Here is a 22161-nt window from a genome sequence, read left to right on the forward strand (position 1 = left end):
CGGATCACCACTGGTGGTGAACATCCAATATGTGTTTGGCAGGCTTAAGCGCCATAGCCTGCACTTTACTCACAGTACCTAATGTGCCCCTAGTCCGTCCGTGTTCTATCTTCATTACTCAAAGGAGAAACAGTGTTATGAATGAGTACACACCTGAATTAGCATCCCTGAGCAGGTACCTTCCTACGCATCCCCTCTAAGGGGCATGTATGAGACACTTCAGGATTGCTACACAGACAAGTCCTACAGTTTCCAACTGAGCACAGACACATCCCTGTCGTGAGAATTTACTGTAGCACAGTTCCCTCATATATTGGAAGTGTTTTGAGAAGAGTTAGACACTGTGGATCATCCCAGGTGTTGAACTTCCAGAATGCGTCATAGAAGCCTAAGTGCTACACCCTATAATTCACTCACAGGATGCAACGTTCTCTCTGTCCGTCCTTGTTCTATCTTCTTCCTTCCATTGGAAGGACAGTGAGAAGTGACATTTCGCATGAAGGAGTTTCTCTTAAACAGAACTTGCTATAGTCCAACGTATAGACGTCTGAGACTGAAAAACTAAGTACGCCTATTGCGTTTCCCAAAGAGTCCGTCCCCAAAGCTTACTTTTTTAACAGACAAACACTGCAATAAAACCCTCCTAAAGCACACTTCCCTCTAAGTGTTGGAAGCGTTTTAGACAGAGAAAGTAAGTGCGGATCACCACTGGTGGTGAACATCCAATATGTGTTTGGCAGGCTTAAGCACCATAGCCTGCATTTTACTCACAGTACCTAATGTGCCCCTAGTCCGTCCGTGTTCTATCTTAATTCCTTAAAGGAGAAACACTGTTATGAATGAGTACGCATTGAAGTAGGATCCCTGAGCAGATACCTTCGTACACATCCCCTCTAAGAGACCTGTAGGAGACACTTCATGATTGCTACACAGACACGTCCTACAGTATCCAACTGAGCACAGATGGAACCCTGTCGTGAGAACTTACTGTAGCACAGTTCCCTCATATATTGGAAGAGTTTTGAGAAGATGTAGACACTGTGGAACATCCTGGGTGTTGATCTTCCTGTATGCGTCATAGAGGCCTAAGTGCCTTACCCTGTACTTCACTCACAGGATGCAACGTTCTCTCTGTCCATTCTTGTTCTATATTATTTCCTCCACTGGAAAGACACTGTGAGAAGTGACAATCCGCATGGACTTTCCCTTAAACAGAACTTGCTATTGTCCAATGGATAAACATCTTAGTTGGAGCCGTTTGTGCGCCTATTGCAGTTACCACAGAGTCAGTCCCAAGAGCTTCCTTCTTTGACAGACGCAACACTGCATTGAATCCCTCCTAAAGCACACTTTCCACACAGTGTTGGAAGCGTTATTCACATATAAACAAAGTGCGAATGAATACAGTACCTGAACATCCAATATGTCTTTGGGATGCATTAGCGCCATAGCCTGCATTATACTCACAGTACCTAATGTTCCGCTATTCTGTCCGTGTTCTATCATCATTCCCCAAAGGAGAACACATTGTTATGAATGAGTACGCACCTGAAGAAGGATGCCTGAAATGACAGCTACCGACGAATCCCCTGTCAGGGTCCTGCATGATACACTTGCTGATTGCTACTCAGTCAGGTCCCACTGTTTCCAACTAAGCACAGACTCATCCCTGTCATGAGAAAGTACTGTAGCACACTTCCCTCGTTCATTGGAAGTGGTTGAGAGACGAGGTAGACACTGTGGAACATCACAGCTGTTGATCTTCCATATGAGTCATAGAGGACTATGTTCCTTACCTTTAGCTTCACTCAGGGGATGGAAACTTTGCTCTGTCTGTCCTTGTTCTATATTCTTTTCTCCTCTGGAAAGACTCTATGAGAAGTGACATTCCGCCTGAAGAAGTTTCCCTTAAACAGAACTTGCTATATTCCAACAGAATGACGTCTGAGACTGGATCCCTATGTGCACCTATTGCAGTTACCACAGAGTCAGACCCAAGAGCGTTCTTCCTTGACAGACGCAACACTGCATTGAATCCCTCTTAAAGCACACTTTCCACACAGTGTTGGAACCGTTTTTCACAGATAAACAATGTGAAAATGAATACAGTACCTGAACATCCAGTATGTGTTTGGGATGCCTTAGCACCATAGCCTGCATTATACTCTCCGTACCTAATGTGCCTGTATTCTGTCCATGCTGTATATTCATTCCTCAAAGGAGAACACATTGTTATGAAGGAGTACGCACCTGACGAAGGATGCCTGAACAGATAGCTTCCTACGAATCCCATGTCAGTGTCTGGCATGATACACTTCATGTTGCTAGTCAGTCAGGTCCCACTCTTTCCAACTGAGCACAGACTCATCACTGTCGTGAGAAAGTACTGTAGCACACTTCCCTCGTACATTGAAGTGTTTTGAGACGAGGTAGACACTGTGGAACATCACAGGTGTTGAACTTCCAGTAGGCATCATAGAGGCCAAAGTGCCTACCTTTTTCTTTCCACATGGATGCAACCTTGCTTCTGTCCATCCTTGTCTTATCTTCTTTCCTCCTCTGAAAGACTCAGTTAGAAGTGACATTCCACCTGAAGGAGTTTCCCTGAAACATAACTTGCTTTAGTCCAACGGAAATACGTCTGAGTTTGGAGCCCTATGTGCGCCTATTACAGTTACCACAGAATCAGGCCCAAGAGCTTCCTTCTTTGACAGACGCCACACTGCATTGAATCCCTCCTAAAGCACACTTTCCTCACAGTGTTAGAAGTGTTTTTTTTTCACACAGAAACAAGGTGCGAATAACTACTGGTCCTGAACATAGAATATGTGTTTGGGATGACTAAGCGCCACAGCCTGCACTTTATTCACAGTACCTAATGTGCCCCTATTCCGTCCCTGTTCTCTCTACATTCCTCAAAGGAGAACACATTGTTAGGAATGAGTACGCACCTTAAGAAGGATGCCTGAACAGATAGATTCCTACGAGTCCCCTGTCAGGGTCCTGCATTAAACACTTCATGATTGCTACTCAGTCAGGTCCCACTCTTTTGAACAGAGCACAGACTCATCACTGTCGTGAGAAAGTACTGTAGCGCACTTCCCTCATACATTGGAAGTGTTATGAGACGAGGTAGACACTGGAACATCACAGGTGTTGATCTTCCAGTATGAGTCATAGAGGCTTATGTGCTTTACCTTTAGCTTCAGTCAGGGGATGCTACCATGGCTCTGTCCGTCCTTGATCTACTTTCTTTTTTTTTCCAATTTATTTATTTTCAGAAAAACAGTATTCATTATTTTTTCACCACACCCAGTGTTCCATGCAAGCCGTGCCTTCTATAATACCCACCACCTGGTACCCTAACCTCCCACCACCCCGCCACTTCAAACCCCTTAGATTGTTTTTCAGAGTCCATAGACTCTCATGGTGCACCTCCATTTCCAATTTACTCAAATTCCCTACTCCTCTCTAACGCCCCTTGTCCTCCATGCTATTGGGTATGTTCCACAAATAAGTGAAACCATATGATAATTGACTCTCTCTGCTTGACTTATTTCGCTCAGCATAATCTCTTCCAGTCCCGTCCATGTTGCTACAAAAGTTGGGTATTCATCCTTTCTGATGGAGGCATAATACTCCATAGTGTATATGGACCACATCTTCCTTATCCATTCATCCGTTGAAGGGCATTTTGGTTCTTTCCATAGTTTGGCACGGTGGCCATTGATGCTATAAACATTGGGGTACAGATGGTCCTTCTTTTCACGACATCTGTGTCTTTGGGGTAAATACCCAGGAGTGCAATGCAGGGTCGTAGGGAAGCTCTATTTTTAATTTCTTGAGGAATCTCCACACTGTTCTCCAAAGAGGCTGCACCAACTTGCATTCCCACCAACAGTGGAAGAGGATTCCCCATTCTCCACATCATCTTCAACACATGATGTTTCCTGTTTTGTTAATTTTGGCCATTCTAACTGGTGTAAGGTGATATCTCAATGTGGTTTTAATTTGAATCTCCCTGAGGGCTAATGATGATGAGCATTTTTTCATGTGTCTGATAGCCATTTGTATTTCTTGATTGGAGAAGTGTCTGTTTATATCTTCTGCCCATTTTTTGATGTGTTTGTCTGTTTCGAGTGGGTTGATTTTGAGGTGTTCATTATAGATCCTGGATATCAACCTTTTGTCTGTACTGTCATTTGCAAATATCTTCTCCCATTCTGTGGGTTGCCTCTTTGTTTTGTTGACTCTTTCCTTTGCTGTGCAGAAGCTTTTGATTTTGATGAAGTCCCAGAAGTTTATTTTCGCTTTTGTTTCCTTTTCCTTTGGAGACGTATCTTGAAAGAAGTTGCTGTGGCTGATATCAAAGAGATTACTGCCTATGTTCTCCTCTAAGATTCTGATGGATTCCTGTCTCACGTTGAGGTCTTTTATCCATTTTGAGTTGATCTTTGTGTACGGTGTAAGAGAATGGTCGAGTTTCATTCTTCTACATATAGCTGTCCAGTTTTCCCAGCACCATTTATTGAAGAGACTGTCTTTTTTCCACTGTATATTTTTTCCTGTTTGGTCAAAGATTAATTGACCATAGAGTTGAGGGTCCATATCAGGCTCTCTACTCTGTTCCACTGGTCTATGTGTATGTTTTTATGCCAGTCCCATGCTGTCTTGGTGATCACAGCTTTGTAATAAAGCTTGAAATCAGGTTAGGTGATGCCGCCAGCTTTATTTTTGTTTTTCAACATTTCCTTAGCGATTCGGGGTCTCTTCTGATTCCATACAAATTTTAGGATTATTTGCTCCAGCTCTTTGAAGAATGCCAGTTGAACTGTGATCAGAATGGCATTAAAAGTATAGATAGCTCTAGGCAGTATAGACATTTTAACAATGTTTATTCTTCCGATCCAAGAGCATGGAATGGTCTTCCATCTTTTTGTGTCTTCTTCAATTTCTTTCATGAGTGTTCTATAGTTCCTAAGTCCAGATCCTTTACCTCTTTAGTTAGGTTTATTCCCAGGTATCTTATGGTTCTTGGAGCTATAGTAAATGGAATCGATTCTCTAATTTCCCTTTCTGTATTTTCATTGTTAGTGTATAAGAAAGCCACTGATTTCTGCACATTGACTTTGTATCCTGCCACGTTGCTGAATTGCTGTATGAGTTCTAGTAGTTTGGGGGTGGAGTCTTTTGGGTTTTCCATATAAAGAATCATGTCATCTGCGAAGAGAGAAAGTTTGACTTCTTCATTACCAATTTGGATACCTTTATTTCTCTCTGTTGTCTGATTGCTGTTGCTAGGACTTCTAATACGATGTTGAACAAGAGTGGTGAAAGTGGACATCCTTGTCTTGTTCCTGAACTCAATGGGAAGGCTGCAAGCTTTTTCCCATTGAGGATGATATTTGCTGTGGGTCTTTCATAGATAGATTCGATGAGGTTCAGGAATGTTCCCTCTATCCCTATACTTTGAAGCGTTTTAATCAGGAACAGATGCTGGATTTTGTCAAATGCTTTTTCTGCATCAATTGAGAGGACCATGTGGTTCTTCTCTCTACTCATATGAATTTGTTGTATCACATTGATTGATTTGCGAATGTTGAACCATCCTTGTAGCCCAGGGATGAATCCCACCTGATCATGGTGGATAATCTTTTTAATGTGCTGTTGGATCCTGTTGGTAGGATCTTGTTGAGAATCTTAGCATTCATATTCATCAGTGATATTGGTCTGAAATTCTCCATTTTAGTAGGGTCCTTGCTTGGTTTGGGGATCAGGGTAATGCTGGCTTCATAGAAAGAGTCTGGAAGTTTTCCTTCTGCTTCAATTTTTTGAAACAGCATCAGGGCAATAGGTGTTACTTCCTCTTTGAAGGTTTGGTAGAATTCCCCAGGGAATCCGTCAGGTCCTGGGCTCTTGTTTTTTGGAAGGTTTTTGATCACTGATTCAATATCGTTGTTAGTTATCAGTCTATTCAGGGTGTCGATTTCTTCCTGGTTCAATTTTGGTAGTTTATATTTCTCCAGGAATGCATCCATTTCATTTAGGTTGCTCAGCTTATAGGCATATAACTGTTCGTAATAACTTCTGATGATTGTTTCTACTTCCTTGGCATTAGTTGTGATCTCTCCCTTTTCATTCATAATTTTATAAATTTGGGATTTCTCTCTTTTCTTTTGGATTAGTGTAGCCAGTGGCTTATCGATCTTATTGATTCTTTCAAAAAACCAGCTTCTAGTTTCATTGATACGTTGTACTGTATCTCTGGTTTCTCCCTCATTGATCTCAGCTCTAATCTTGATGATTTCCCTTCTTATGTGTGGAGTTGGTTTAATTTGTTGTTGATCTTCCAGTTCTTTAAGGTGTAGCGACAGCTGGTGTGTTCTGGATTTTTCAATTTTTTTGAGCGAGGCTTGGATGGCTATATATTTTCCCCTTAGGACCGCCTTTGCTGTATCCCATAGGTTTTGGACCGAAGTGTCTTCATTCTCATGGGTTTCCATGAATTGTTTCAGTTCTTCTTTGATCTCCTGGTTGATCCAAGCATTCTTAAGCAAGGTGGTCTTTAGCTTCCAGGTGTTTGAGTTCCTTCGGAACTTTTCCTTGTGATTGAGCTCCAGTTTCAAAGCATTGTGATCTGAGAATATGCAGGGAATAATCTCAGTCTTTTGGTATCGGTTGAGTCCTGATTTGTGACCCAGTATGTGGTCTATTCTGGAGAAGGTTCCGTGTGCACTTGAGAAGAATGAGTATTCTGCTGTTTTAGGGTGGAATGTTCTGTATATATCTATGAGGTCCATCTGGTCCAATGTGTCATTCAATGCTCTTGTTTCTTTATTGATTTTCTGCCTCGATGATCTGTCTAATTCTGAAAGAGGCGTGTTAAGATCTCCTACGATTAGTGTATTCATATCAATATGACTCTTTATCTTGATTAACAGTTTTCTTAAGTAATTGGGTGCTCCCATATTGGGAGCATAGATATTTACAATTGTTAGATCATCTTGGTGGATAGTCCCTTTAAGGATTATGTAGTGTCCTTCTGTATCTCTGACTACAGTCTTTAGTTTGAAGTCTAATTTATCTGATATGAGAATCGCTACCCCAGCCTTCTTTTGAGTCCCATTGCATGAAAGATGCTTCTTCACCCCTTCACTTTCAGTCTGCGTGTATCTTTAGGTTCAAAATGGGTCTCTTGTAGACAGCATATGCATGGGTCCTGTCGTTTTATCCAATCTGCAACCCTGTGCCATTTTATGGGTGCATTTAAGCCATTCACATTGAGAGTGAATATTGATAGATACGTTTTTATTGACATCGAGTTACCTTTGAAGTCTTTCTTTCTGTAGACTGTCTCTATATATCTGTTCAATGCTATTCTTGGGATTTTTCCTCTTTTATAGAACCCCCCTTAATATTTCCTGCAGTATCGGCTTGATGGTTGCATAGTCTTTTAATCCTTGCCGGTCTTGGAAACTCTTTATCTCTCCATCCATTTTGAATGTCAGTCTTGTTGGATAAAGTATTCTTGGCTGCATGTTCTTCTCATTTAGTGCCCTGAATATATCTTGCCAGCCTCTTCTGGCTTGCCAGGTCTCTGTGGACAGTTCATATGTTATTCTGATGTGCTTCCCTCTGTAAGTAAGGGCCTCTTTGCCCTGGCGGCGTTAAAGAGATAATATTTACAATTATAATTTCTCAATTTGACTATCAGGTGTCGTGATGTTTTTTTGGAGTGTATAATCTTGGGTGGAGACCGTTCAGCCTCTAGAACATGAACACTGGTTTCATTCGCGAGATTCGGAAAATTTTCATGAAGGACTTGTTCCACGATATCTTCTAGATTTCTTTCTTTCTCCTCCCCTTCAGGAATTCCAATAATTCTGACGTTGGAACGCTTCATGGCATCATTTATTTCCCTGATTCTGCTTTCGTGGGATCTAAGCTGTTTGTTCCAGGCTTCCTCCTTATCCTTTCTCTGTTTGTCTTCCAGATCACTAATTCTATCTTCTGTCTCAGTTACCCTAGCTTTGAGAGAGTTTAGATTAGATTGGAACTCATTGAGAGCATTGTGGACCTCCTCCCTGTAGCTTTAAGCTCCGCCCTAACATTGTGAACATCCTGTCTGGTCGCTTTCAGCTCGGCCCTAATCAATTCTGTTTGGTCATCCATGGCTTTCTCCAACCTAGCTATTGCCTGGATAATTGTTAGCCTGAATTCTCTTTCCGACATATTGTCTATGTTGATAGCCGTTAGCTCTGTTGCAGAAGGTCCATCCTCTGTATTTTTCTTCAGTTGGGCATTCCTCCTCCTAGTCATTTTGGTGGGAGAAGACTGAACAGATGTAGCTGGATGTATCAACTCTGATGCAGTCAAGGTGCACCCTGGAACACTTCCTGATCTCCGTCTCAGATAGAAGCCTCAGTCTGGGTGCAGAAGCTGAATAAATTCCCCCTTGGCCGCTGGCAGATTAGGTTCCAAGTTGCAGACACTGGGGGCGCAGGATCTTTTGCTCGTCCCCAAAGCCAAGGCAGTCGCGGCTGTCTGGGAGATCCTGACTGCCAGAGAGGTTCCAAGCAGCGATCGCACACTGAGATTTTGCCGCCGGCCCGGGCTGGGAGTGCCCGGCTTGCGCGCACCTCTTTTCAGAGGGGCTGTGGGTCGGGCGCGCGTCTGGGGCACTGAGAACGCGGCACTGGTCTGTAAGCCGCTGGCTGGGCTTTTGCGCGCCTCTGTCCGGGAAGAATTTCGCGCGCGTACGCGGCTTAGACTTTGAAACAATGGCGTGGGTCTAGAAGCGCCCCCGGGCCTTAGAAACCCAGGAGAGCTGGAGGGACGTGTGCGCGCATATCAAGCTTTGTGGTAGGGCTAGCGCGCGTTCTGCAGACCGGCGCAGCTCCCATCCCCTCACAGGAGCAGGAACCCACGCATTCTGGGGCGCGCTGGTGGCTTAGGCACCAGGAGCTGGTTTCTCCGCCGTTCTCTCTCTGCCTCCGCGCCGGGAAGGCCGTCTGGGACCAGGGACTTAAGCCCCTGTCCCTAGCCGCCCCGATTCCCACAATTTCCCCCCGCGATCCTTTGCTCTTTTGGAGTGCTTTCAACCAGTCTCCAAGTTAATGCTGTTCCCCAGACGCAGGGCACTCTCGCTCTTATTGGGGTATTACTTTCCTACTGGTCGATTCTGGTGGCTCCCTCCCCCTTTTGTTTATCTTCTGATATCAGTCCGCCATTCCCATTCCGCTTTACCTGCTCACCGGCGTCTTCTGCCCCTGTCGAGATCCAGACGTGTATAATTCTGATCTGAGGCTGATTTCATGGGTATTCAGAGTTCTTTGGTAGGTAATCAGCTCACTTTGGGGTACTAGCTGAAAAGACGCCTCTTCCTAGTACTCCGCCATCTTCCCCCCCCCCCTTGTTTTACTTTCTTTCCTCCACTGGAAAGACTCTGTGAGAAGTGACATTCCGCCTGAAGGATTTTCCCTTAAACAGAACTTGCTATAGTCCAACGGATAGACGTCTGAGACAGGATCCCTCTGTGCGCCTATTGCACTTACAACAGAGTCAGTGTCAAGAGTTTCCTTCTTTGACACACGCAACACTGCATTGAATCCCTCCTAAAGCACACTTTACTCACTGTGTTGGAAGCGATTTTCACACAGAAACAAAGTGCGAATGACTACTGGACCTGGACATCCAATATGTGTTTGGGATGCCTAAGCACCATAGCCTGCACTGTACTCACAGTACCTAATGTGCCCCTATTCCGTCACTGTTCTATCGTTATTCCTCAAAGGAGAACACACTGTTATGAATGAGTACGCACCTGAAGTAGGATCCCTGAACAGATAGCTTCCTTCGAATACCCTGTCAGTTTCCTGTATGATACATTTCATTATTGCAACTCAGTCAGGTCCCACTGTTCCCAACTTAGCAGAGACTCATCACTGTCTTGAGAATGCACTGTAGCACTATTCCCTCGTACATTGGAAGTGTTTTGAAACGAGGTAGACACTGTGGAACATCATAGGTGTTGAACTTCCAGTATGCGTCATAGAGACCTATGTGCCTTACCTTTAGCTTCACTCAGGGGATGCAACCTTGGCTCTGTCCGTCCTTGATCTATCTTCTTTCCTCCTCTGAAAAATACTGTTATAAGTGACATTCCGCCTGAAGGAGTTTCCCTTTAAGAGAACTTGCTATAGTCCAATGGATAGACGTCTGAGAGGAGAGCCATAAGTGCGCCTATTGCAGTTACCACAGTCAGTCCCAAGAGCTTTCTTCTTTGATAGATGCAACACTGCATTGAAACCCTACTAAAACACACTTTCCACATAGTGTTGGATGCGTTTTCCACACAGAAACAAAGTGCTAAAGAATACAGTACTTGGACATCCAATATGTGTTTGTGATGCCTAAGCGCCATAGCCTGCATTATACTCACAGTACCTAATGTTCCCCTATTCCGTCCATGTTCTATCATCATTCCTCAAAGGAGAATACATTGTTATGAATGAGTACGCACCTGAAGAAGAATGCCTGATCAGATAGCTTCCTACGAGTCCCCTGTCAGGGTCTTGCATGATACACATCATGATTGCTACTCAGTCAGATCCCACTGTTTCCAACAGAGCACAGACTCATCACTGTCATGAGAATGTACTGCAGCGCAAATCCCTCATACATTGGAAGTGCTGTGAGACGAGGTAGAAACTGGAACATCACAGGTGTTCCAGTATGCGTCATAGAGGCTTATGTGCCTTACCTTTAGCTTCAGTCAGGGGATGCAACCATGGCTCTGTCCGTCCTTGTTCTACTTTCTTTCCTCCACTGGAAAGATTCTGTGAGAAGTGACATTCCGCCTGAAGGAGTTTCCCTTAAACAAAACTTGGTATAAACCAACGGATAGACGTCTGAGACTGGAGCCCTTTTTTGCGCCTATTGCAGTTACTACAGAGTCAGTCCCAAGATCTTCCTTCTTTAACAGATGCAACACTGCATTGAATCCCTCCTAAAGCACACTTTCCTCACAGCGTTGGAAGCGTTTTTCACACAGAAACAAAGTGCGAATGACTACTGGGACTGAACATCCAATATGTGTTTGTGATGCCTAAGCGCCATAGCCTGCATTATACTCACATTACCTAAGGAGCCCCTATTCCGTCCGTGTTCTATCCTCATTCCTCAAATGAGAACACATTGTTATGAATGAGTATGCACCTGAAAAAGGATGCCTGAACTGATATCTTCCTACGAATGCCCTGTCAGGGTCCTGCATGATACACTTCATGATTGCTACTCAGGCATGTCCCACTGTTTCCAACAGAGCACAGACTCATCACTGTCGTGAGAAAGTACTGTAGCACACTTCCCTCAACTTTGGAAGTGTTGTATGACGAGGTAGACACTGTGATCCATCACAGCTGTGGAACCTCCAGTAGGCATCATACAGTCCTAAGTGCCTACCTTTTACTTTCCACACGGGATGCAACCTTGCCTCTGTCCGTCCTTGTTCTATCTTCTTTCCTCCTCTGAAAGATACTGTTAGAAGTGACATTCTGCCTGAAGGAGTTTTCCTTTAACAGAACTAGCTATAGTCCAAACGATAGACGTCTGAGACTGGAGCCCTCTGTGTGCCTATTGCAGTTACCACAGAGTGAGGCCTAAGAGCTTCCTTCATTGAAAGTCGCAACAATGCATTGAATCCCTCCTAAAGCACACTTTCCTCACAGTGTTGGAAGTGTTTTTCACACAGAAACAAAGTGCAAGTGACTACTGGACCTGAACATCCAAAATGAGCTTGGGATGCCTAAGTGACATAGCCTGCACTTTACTCACAGTACCTAATGTGCCCCTGTTCCGTCCCTGTTCTATCTTCATTCCTCAAAGAGAACACACTCTTATGAATGAGTATGCACCGGAAGCACCTGAACAGATAGCTTCCTTCGAATAGTCTGTCAGGGTCCTGCATGATACAATTCCTGATTGCTACTCTGTCATGTCCCACTGTTTCCAACTGAGTACCGACTACTCACTGTCGTGAGAAAGTACTCTAGCTCACTTCCCTCTTACATTGGAAGTCTTTTGAGACGAGGTAGACACTGTGGAACATCACAGGTGTTGAACTTCCAGTATGTGTCATAGAGGCCTCTGTGCCTTACATTCAACTTCACTCAGGGGATTCCACCTTGGCTCTGTCCGTCCTTGTTCTATCTTCTTTCCTCCACTGGAAAGACTCTGTGAGAAGTGACATTCTGCTTGAAGGAGTTTTCCTTTAACAGAACTTTCTATAGTCCAATGGATAGACGTCTGAGAATGGAGCCCTATGTGCGCCTATTGCAGTTACCACAGAGTCAGGTCCAAGACACTCCTTCATTGACAGTCGCAACACTGCATTGATTCCCTCCTAAAGCACACTTTCCTCACAGTGTTGGAAGTGTTTTTCACTCAGAAACAAAGTGAGACATCACGAAACCTGATAGTCAAATTGAGAAATTATAATTGTAGGTATAATCCCTTGAAAGCCGCCAGGGCAAAGAGGCTCCTTACTTACAGAGGGAAGCCCATCAGAATAACGTCAGACCTGTCCACAGAGACCTGGCAAGCCAGAAGAGGCTGGCAAGATATATTCAGGGCACTAAATGAGAAAAACATGCAGCCAATAATACTTTATCCAACAAGACTGACATTCAAAATGGATGGAGAGATAAAGAGTTTCCAAGACCGGCAAGGCTTAAAAGACTGCAACCACCAAGCCGACACTGCAGGAAATATTAAGGGGGGTTCTATAAAAGTGGAAAAAAACCAAGAATAGAATTGAACAGATATATAGAGACAGTCTACAGAAAGAAAGACTTCAAAGGTAACTCGATGTCAATAAAAACGTATCTATCATAATCACGCTCAATGTGAATGGCCTAAATGCACCCATAAAACGGCACAGGGTTGCAGATTGGATAAACGACAGGACCCATGCATATGCTGTCTACAAGAGACCCATTTTGAACCTAAAGATACACGCAGACTGAAAGTGAAGGGGTGGAGAAGCATCTTTCATGCCAATGGGCCTCCAAAGAAGGCTGGGGTAGCGATTCTCATATCAGATAAATTAGACTTCAAACTAAAGACTGTAGTCAGAGATACAGAAGGACACTACATAATCCTTAAAGGGACTATCCACCAAGATGATCTAACAATTGTAAATATCTATGCTCCCAATATGGGAGCACCCAATTACTTAAGAAAACTGTTAATCAAGATAAAGAGTCATATTGATATGAATACACTAATCGTAGGAGATCTTAACACGCCTCTTTCAGAATTAGACAGATCATCGAAGCAGAAAATCAATAAAGAAACAAGAGCATTGAATGACACATTGGAACAGATGGACCTCATAGATATATACAGAACATTCCACCCTAAAACAGCAGAATACTCATTCTTCTCAAGTGCACACGGAACCTTCTCCAGAATAGACCACATACTGGGTCACAAATCAGGACTCAACCGATACCAAAAGACTGAGATTATTCCCTGCATATTCTCAGATCACAATGCTTTGAAACTGGAGCTCAATCACAAGGAAAAGTTCCGAAGGAACTCAAACACCTGGAAGCTAAAGACCACCTTGCTTAAGAATGCTTGGATCAACCAGGAGATCAAAGAAGAACTGAAACAATTCATGGAAACCTATGAGAATGAACACACTTCGGTCCAATACCTATGGGATACAGCAAAGGCGGTCCTAAGGGGAAAATATATAGCCATCCAAGCCTTGCTCAAAAAAACTGAAAAATCCAGAACACACCAGCTGTCTCTACACCTTAAAGAACTGGAGGATCAACAACAAATCAAACCAACACCACACATAAGAAGGGAAATCATCAAGATTAGAGCTGAGATCAATGAGGGAGAAACCAGAGATACAGTACAATGTATCAATGAAACTAGAAGCTGGTTTTTTGAAAGAATCAATATGTTCGATAAGCCACTGGCTATATTAATCCAAAAGAAAAGAGAGAAATCCCAAATTTATAAAATTATGAATGAAAAGGGAGAGATCACAACTAACGCCAAGGAAGTAGAAACAATCATCAGAAGTTATTACGAACAGTTATATGCCAATAAGCTTAGCAACCTAGATGAAATGGATGCATTCCTGGAAAAATATAAACTACCAATATAGAGCCAGGATGAAACTGACAACCTGAATAGACTGATATCTAATAACGAGATTGAAGCAGTGATCAAAAACCTCCCAAAAAACAAGAGCCCAGGACCTGACGGATTCCCTGGGGAATTCTACCAAACCTTCAAAGAAGAAATAACACCTATACTCCTGAAGCTGTTTCAAAAAATTGAAGCAGAAGGAAAACTTCCAGACTCTGTCTATGAAGCCAGCATTACGCTAATCGCCAAACCAGGCAAGTACCCTACCATAAAGGAGAATTTCAGACCAATATAACTGATGAATATGGATGCTAAGATTCTCAACAAGATCCTAGCCAACAGGATCCAACAGCACATTAAAAAGATTATCCACCATGATCAGGTTGGATTCATCCTGGGTTACAAGGATGGTTCAACATTCGCAAATCAATCAATGTGATACAACAAATTCATATGAGAAGAGAGAAGAAACGCATGGTCCTCTCAATTGATGCAGAAAAAGCATTTGACAAAATCCAGCATCTGTTCCTGATTAAAACGCTTCAAAGTATAGGGATAGAGGGAACATTCCTGAACCTCATCGAATCTATCTATGAAAGACCCACAGCAAATATCATCCTCAATGGGAAAAAGCTTGCAGCCTTCCCATTGAGTTCAGGAACAAGACAAGGATGTCCACTTTCACCACTCTTGTTCAACATAGTATTAGAAGTCCTAGCAACAGCAATCAGACAACAGAGAGAAATAAAAGGTATCCAAATTGGTAATGAAGAAGTCAAACTTTCTCTCTTCGCAGATGACATGATTCTTTATATGGAAAACCCAAAAGACTCCATCCCCAAACTACTAGAACTCATACAGCAATTCAGCAACGTGGCAGGATACAAAGTCAATGTGCAGAAATCAGTGGCTTTCTTATACACTAACAATGAAAATACAGAAAGGGAAATTAGAGAATCGATTCCATTTACTATAGCACCAAGAACCATAAAATACCTGGGAATAAACCTAACTAAAGAGGTAAAGTATCTGTACTTGAGGAATTATAGAACACTCATGAAAGAAGTTGAAGAAGACACAAAAAGATGGAAGACCATTCCATGCTCTTGGATCGGAAGAATAAACATGGTTAAAAAGTCTATACTGCCTAGAGCAATCTATACTTTTAATGCCATTCCGATCAAAATTCCATCGGCTTTCTCAAAGAGCTGGAACAAATAATCCTAAAATTTGTATGGAATCAGAAGAGACCCCGAATCACTAAGGAAATGCTGAAAAACAAAAATAAAGCTGGCGGCATCACCTTACCTGATTTCAAGCTTTATTACAAAGCTGTGATCACCAAGACAGCATGGTACTGGCATAAAAACAGACACATAGACCAGTGGAACAGAGTAGAGAGCCCTGATATGGACCCTCAACTCTATGGTCAATTAATCTTTGACAAAACAGGAAAAATATACAGTGGAATAAAGACAGTCTCTTCAATAAATGGTGCTGGGAAAACTGGACAGCTATATGTAGAAGAATGAAACTCGACCATTCTCTTACACCGTACACAAAGTACAACTCAAAATGGATAAAAGACCTCAACGTGAGACAGGAATCCATCAGAATCTTAGAGGAGAACATAGGCAGTAATCTCTTTGATATCAGCCACAGCAACTTCTTTCAAGATACGTCTCCAAAGGAAAAGGAAACAAAAGCGAAAATAAACTTCTGGGACTTCATCAAAATCAAAAGCTTCTATGCTGAGTGAAATCAGTCAAGCAGAGAGAGTCAATTATCATATGGTTTCACTCATTTGTGGAGCATAACCAATAGCATGGAGGACAAGGGGCGTTAGAGAGTAGTAGGGAATGTGGGTAAATTGGAAGGGGAGGTGAACCATGAGAGACTCTGGACTCTGAAAAACAGTCTGAGGGGTTTGAAGTGGCGGGGGGGTGGGAGGTTGGGGTACCAGGTGGTGGGTATTATAGAGGGCACAGCTTGCATGGAGCACTGGGTGTGGTGAAAAAATAATGAATACTGTTTTTCTGAAAATAAATAAATTGGGAAAAAAAAAATCAAAAGCTTCTGCACAGCAAAGGAAAGAGTCAACAAAACAAATAGGCAACCCACAGAATGGGAGAAGATATTTGCAAATGACAGTACAGTCAAAAGGTTGATATCCAGGATCTATAATGAACACCTCAAAATCAACCCACACGAAACAGACAAACACATCAAAAAATGGGCAGAAGATATGAACAGACACTTCTCCAATCAAGACATACAAATGGCTATCAGACACATGAAAAAATGCTCATCATCATTAGCCCTCAGGGAGATTCAAATTAAAACCACATTGAGATATCACCTTACACCAGTTAGAATGGCCAATATTAGCAAAATAGGAAACAACATGTGTTGGAGAGGATGTGGAGAAAGGGGAACCCTCTTACACTGTTGGTGGGAATGCAAGTTGGTGCAGCCTCTTTGGAGAACTGTGTGGATTCCTCAAGAAATTAAAAATAGTGCTTCCCTATGACCCTGCAATTGCACTCCTCGGTATTTACCCCAAAGATACAGATGTCGTGAAAAGAAGGGCCATCTGTAACCCACTGTTTATAGCAGCAATGGCCACAGTCGCCAAACTATGGAAAGAACCAAGATGCCCTTCAACGGATGAATGGATAAGGAAGATGTGGTCCATATACACTATGGAGTATTATGCCTCCATCAGAAAGGATGAATACCCAACTTTTGTAGCAACATGGACGGTACTGGAAGAGATTATGCTGAGCGAAATATGTCAAGCAGAGAGAGTCAATTATCATATGGTTTCACTTATTTGTGGAGCATAACAAATAGCATGGAGGACAAGGGGCGTTAGAGAGGAGTAGGGAATTTGGGTGAATTGGAAGGGGAGGTGAACCATGAGAGACTATGGACTCTTAATAACAGTCTGAGGGGTTTGAAATGGCGGGGGGTTTGGAGGTTTGGGTACCAGGTGGTGGGTATTATAGAGGGCATGGCTTGCATGGAGCACTAGGTGTGGTGAAAAATTAATGAATACTGTTTTTCTGAAAATAAATAAATTGAAAAAAAAAGAAATGAGAACAGAGTCTGTCTCTTAAATACCTTTTCACGTTCTGGGACCAGCACAATGTGGGATTTGGGATGTTTTTGGTTTTTAATAAAGAGACATATAAAACCAAAAGAGAGAGAGAGAGAGAGAATACTGATAAGTACTAGAACATGGATGACCCTTGAAAACATTATGTTGAGTGAAAGAGGCCACATATTATATGGTTCTGGTTATACAAAATGTCCAGAATAGTCCAGTTTACACAGACAGAGGTAGACAGTGGTTGCCATGGAGGTGGGAAGAGGAGGGAGTGGGAGTGATTGCATTCTGTCAGGAGTACTGAAAAGTTCCGGAACAAGGTCTTTGTGACATTGGCACAATCCTCTGAATATACTGAAACATCGAATCATATACTTTGAATTGGATGAATAGGATGGTAGAGGAATAATATCTCAAAAAGATAACTTTTTTAAAAAGTGTAGTTTCTCCATGAGAGACTATGGACTCTGAAAAACAGTCTGAGGGATTTGAAGTGGCGGGGCGGTGGGAGGTTGGGGTACCAGGTGATGGGTATTATAGAGGGCATGGCTCGCATGGAGCACTGGGTGTGGTAAAAAATAATGAATACTGTTTTTCTGAAAATAAATAAATTGGGAAAAAAAAACACCTCCCAAAAAACAAGAGCCCAGGACCTGACGTATTCCCTGGGGAATTCGACCAAACCTACAAAGAAGAAATAACACCTATTCTCCTGAAGCTATTTCAAAAAATTGAAGCAGATGGAAAACTTCCAGACTCTTTCTATGAAGCCAGCATTACCCTGATCCCCAAACCAGGCAAGACCCTACCAAAAAGGAGAATTTCAGACAAATATCACTGATGAATATGGATTCTAAGATTCTCAACAAGATCCTAGCCAACAGTATCCAACAGCACATGTTGAACTGCTAGTAAGCGTCATAGAGGCTTATGTGCCTTACCTTTAGCTTCACTCAGGGGATTCAACCTTGGCTCTGTCCGACCTTGTTATATCTTCTTTCCTCAAATGGAAAGACTCTGTGAGAAGTGACATTCTGCCTGACGGACTCTCCCTTAAACAGAAATTGCTATAGTCCAAGGGATAGACGTCTGAGACTGGAGCCCTATGTGCGCCTATTGCAGTTACCACAGACAGTCCCAAGAGATTCCTTCTTTGAAGACGCAACACTGCCTTGAATCCCTCCTAAAGCACACTTTCCTCACAGTGTTGGAAGCGTTTTTCACACAGAACCAAAGTGCGAATGAATACTGGAACTGAACATCCAATATGTGTTTGGGATGCCTAAGCGCCATAGCCTGCATTATACTCACAGTACCTAAGGTGCCCCTATTCCGTCCGTGTTCTATCTTCATTCTTCAAAGGAGAACACATTTTTATGAATGACTATTCACCAAAAAGGATGCCAGAAGAGATATCATCCTACGAATGCCCTGTCAGGGTCCTGCACGATACACTTCATGATTGCTAATCAGGCAAGTCCCACTGTTTCCAACAGAGCACAACTCATCACTGTCGTGAGAAAGTACTGTAGCACACTTCCCTCAACATTGGAAGTGTTGTGAGAAGAGGTAGACACTGTGGACCATCACAGCTGTGCAACTTCCAGTAGGCGTCATAGAGGCCTAAGTGCCTACCTTTTTCTTTCAACACGGGATGCCACCTTGCCTCTGTCCGCCCTTGTTCTATCTTCTTTCCTCCTCTGAAAGACACTGTTAGAAGTGACATTCTGCCTGAAGGAGTTTTCCTTTAACAGAACTTGCTATAGTCCAACGGATAGACGTCTGAGACTGGAGCCCTATGTGCGCCTATTGCAGTTACCACAGAGTCAGGCCCAAGAGCTTCCTTCATTGACAGTCGCAACACTGCATTTATTCCCTCCAAAAGCACTTTCCTCACAGTGTTGGAAGTGTTCTTCACACAGAAACAAAGTGCGAATGACTACTGAAACTGAACATCCAAAATGTGTTTGGGATGCCTAAGCGACATAGCCTGCAATTTACTCACAGTACCTAATGTGCCCCTGTTCCATCCCTGTTCTATCTTCCTTCCTCAAAGGAGAACACACTGTTATGAATGAGTACGCACCTGAAGTCGGATCCCTGAACAGATAGCTTCCTTCGAATACCCTGTCAGGGTCCTGCATGATACACTTCCTGATTGCTACTCAGTCATTTCCCACTGTTTCCAACTGAGCACCGACTCCTCTCTGTCGTGAGAAAGTACTGTAGCACCCTTCCCTCATACACTGGAAGTGTTTTGAGGCGAGGTAGACACTGTGGAACATCACAGGTGTTGAACTTCCAGTATGTGTCATAGAGGCCTATGTGCCTTACCTTTAGCTTCACACTGGGGATGCTAACTTTGCTCTGTCAGTTTTTGTACTATCTTCTTTCTTCCACTGGAAAGACTCTTTGAAAATTGACATTCCACCTAAAGGAGTTACCCTTAAACAGAACTTGCTATAGTCCAAGGGATAAACGTCTGAGACTGGAGCCCTTTGTGCGCCTATTGCAGTTACCACAGAGTCAGTCACAAGAGCTTCCTTCTTTGAAAGACGTAACACTGCATTGAATCCCTCCTAAAACACACTTTCCTCACAGTGTTGAAAGTGTTTTTCACACAGAAACAAAGTGCGAATGACTACTCGACCTGAACATCCAATATGTGTTTGGGATGCCTAAGCACCATAGCCTGCATTATACTCAGAGTACCTAATGTGCCCCTATTCTGTACGAATTCCATCTTTATTTCTAAAGGAGAAATCATTGTTATGAATGAGTACGCACCTGAAAAAGGATGCCTGAACAGATAGCTTCCTACGAATCCCCTGTCAGGGTCCTGCATGATACACATAATAATTGCTACTCACGCAGGTCCCACTGTTTCCAACAGAGCACAGAATCATCACTGTTGTTAGAACGTACTGTAGCACACTTCCCTCGTACATTGGAAGTGTTGTGAGACGAGGTAGACACTGTGGACCATCACAGGTGTGGGACTTCCAGTAGGTGTCTAGAGGCCTAATTGCCTGCCATTTCCTTTCCACATGGGATGCAACCTTCCATCCATCCGTCCTTGTTCTATCTACTTTCCTCCTCTGAAAGACACTGTTAGAAGTGACATTCCGCCTGAAGGAGTTTCCCTTAAACCGAACTTGCTATAGTCCAACGGATAGACGTCTGAGACTGGAGCCCTATGTGCGCCTATTGCAGTTACCACAGTCAGACACAAGAGCTTACTTCTTTGACAGACGCAACACTGCATTGAATCCCTCCTAAAGCACACTTTCCTCAGATTGTTGGAAGCGTTTTTCACACAGAAACAAAGGGCGAATGACTACTGGACCTGAACATCCAATATGTGTTTGGGATGCCTAAGCGCCATAGCCTGCACTTTACTCACAGTACCCAATGTGCCCCTATTCAGTCCCTGTTCTATCTTCATTCCTCAAAGGAGAACACATTGTTATAAATGAGTACACACCTGAAGAAAGATGCCTGACAGATAGCTTCTTACGAATCCCCTGTCAGGGTCCTGCATGATACACTTACTGTTTGCTACTCAGTCAGGTCCCACTGTTTCTAACAGAGCACAGACTCATCACTGTCGTGAGCAAGTACTGTAGCACACTTCCCTCATACATTGGAAATCTGTGGCACGAGGTAGACACTCTGGAACATCATACGTCTTTAACTTACAGTATGCGTCATAGAGGCCTATGTACCTTACCTTTAGCTTCACTCAGGGGATGCATCCTTGGCTCTGTCCGTCCTTGTTCTATCTTCTTTCCTTATCTGAACGATACTGTTATAAGTGACATTTCGCCTGAAGGAGTTTCCCTTTAAGAGAACTTGCTATAGTCCAACGGATAGACGTCTGAGACGGGAGCCCGATATGCACCTTTTGCCGTTACCACAGAGTCAGTACCTAGAGCTTTCTTCTTTGACAGACGCAACACTGCATTGAATCCCTTCTAAAGCATACTTTCCTCACACTGTAGGAAGCATTTTTCACACAGTAACAAAATGAGAATGACTAATGGACCTGAACATCCAATAAATTTTGGAATACCTTAGCGCAATAGCATGTATTATACTCACAGTACCCAATGTGCCCGATTTCCGTCCGTGTTCTATCTTCATTCCTCAAAGGAGAACACATTGTTATGAATGAGTATGCACCTTAAAAAGGATGCCTGAACAGATATCTTCCTAAGAAAGCCTTGTCAGTGTTCTTCATGATACACTTCATGATTGTTACTCAGTCAGGTCCTATGTTTCCAACAGAGCACAGACTAATCACTATCGTGAGAAAGTACTGTAGCACACTTCCCTCATACATTGGAAGTGTTGTGAGACGAGGTAGACACTGTGGACCATCACAGGTGTGGAACTTCTAGTAGGCGTCATAGAGGCCTAAGTGCCTACCTTTTTCTTTCCAACGGGATGCAAACTTGCCTCTCTCCCTGTCCTTGTTCTATCTTCTTTCCTCCTCAAAGATACTGTTAGAAGTGACATTCCACCTGAAAGTATTTCCCTTTAACAGAACTTGCTATAGTCCAACGGATAGACGTCTGAGACTGGAGGCATATGTGCGCCTATTGCAGTTACCACAGAGTCAGTCCTAAGAGCTTCCTTCTTTGACAGACGCAACACGGCATTGAATCCCTCCTAAAGCACACTTTCCTCACAGTGTTGGAAGTGTTTTTCACACAGAAACAAAGTGCGAATGACTACTGGACCTGAACATCCAATATGTGTTTGGGATGCCTAAGCGCCATAGCCTGCACTTTACTCAGAGTACCTAATGTGCCCCTATGCCATCCCTGTACTATCATTATTCCTCAAAGGAGAACACACTGTTATAAATGAGCACACACCTG

Source organism: Neovison vison, chromosome 1 (genome assembly GCF_020171115.1).
Source record: "Neovison vison isolate M4711 chromosome 1, ASM_NN_V1, whole genome shotgun sequence".
Classification (NCBI taxonomy): Eukaryota; Metazoa; Chordata; class Mammalia; order Carnivora; family Mustelidae; genus Neogale; species Neogale vison.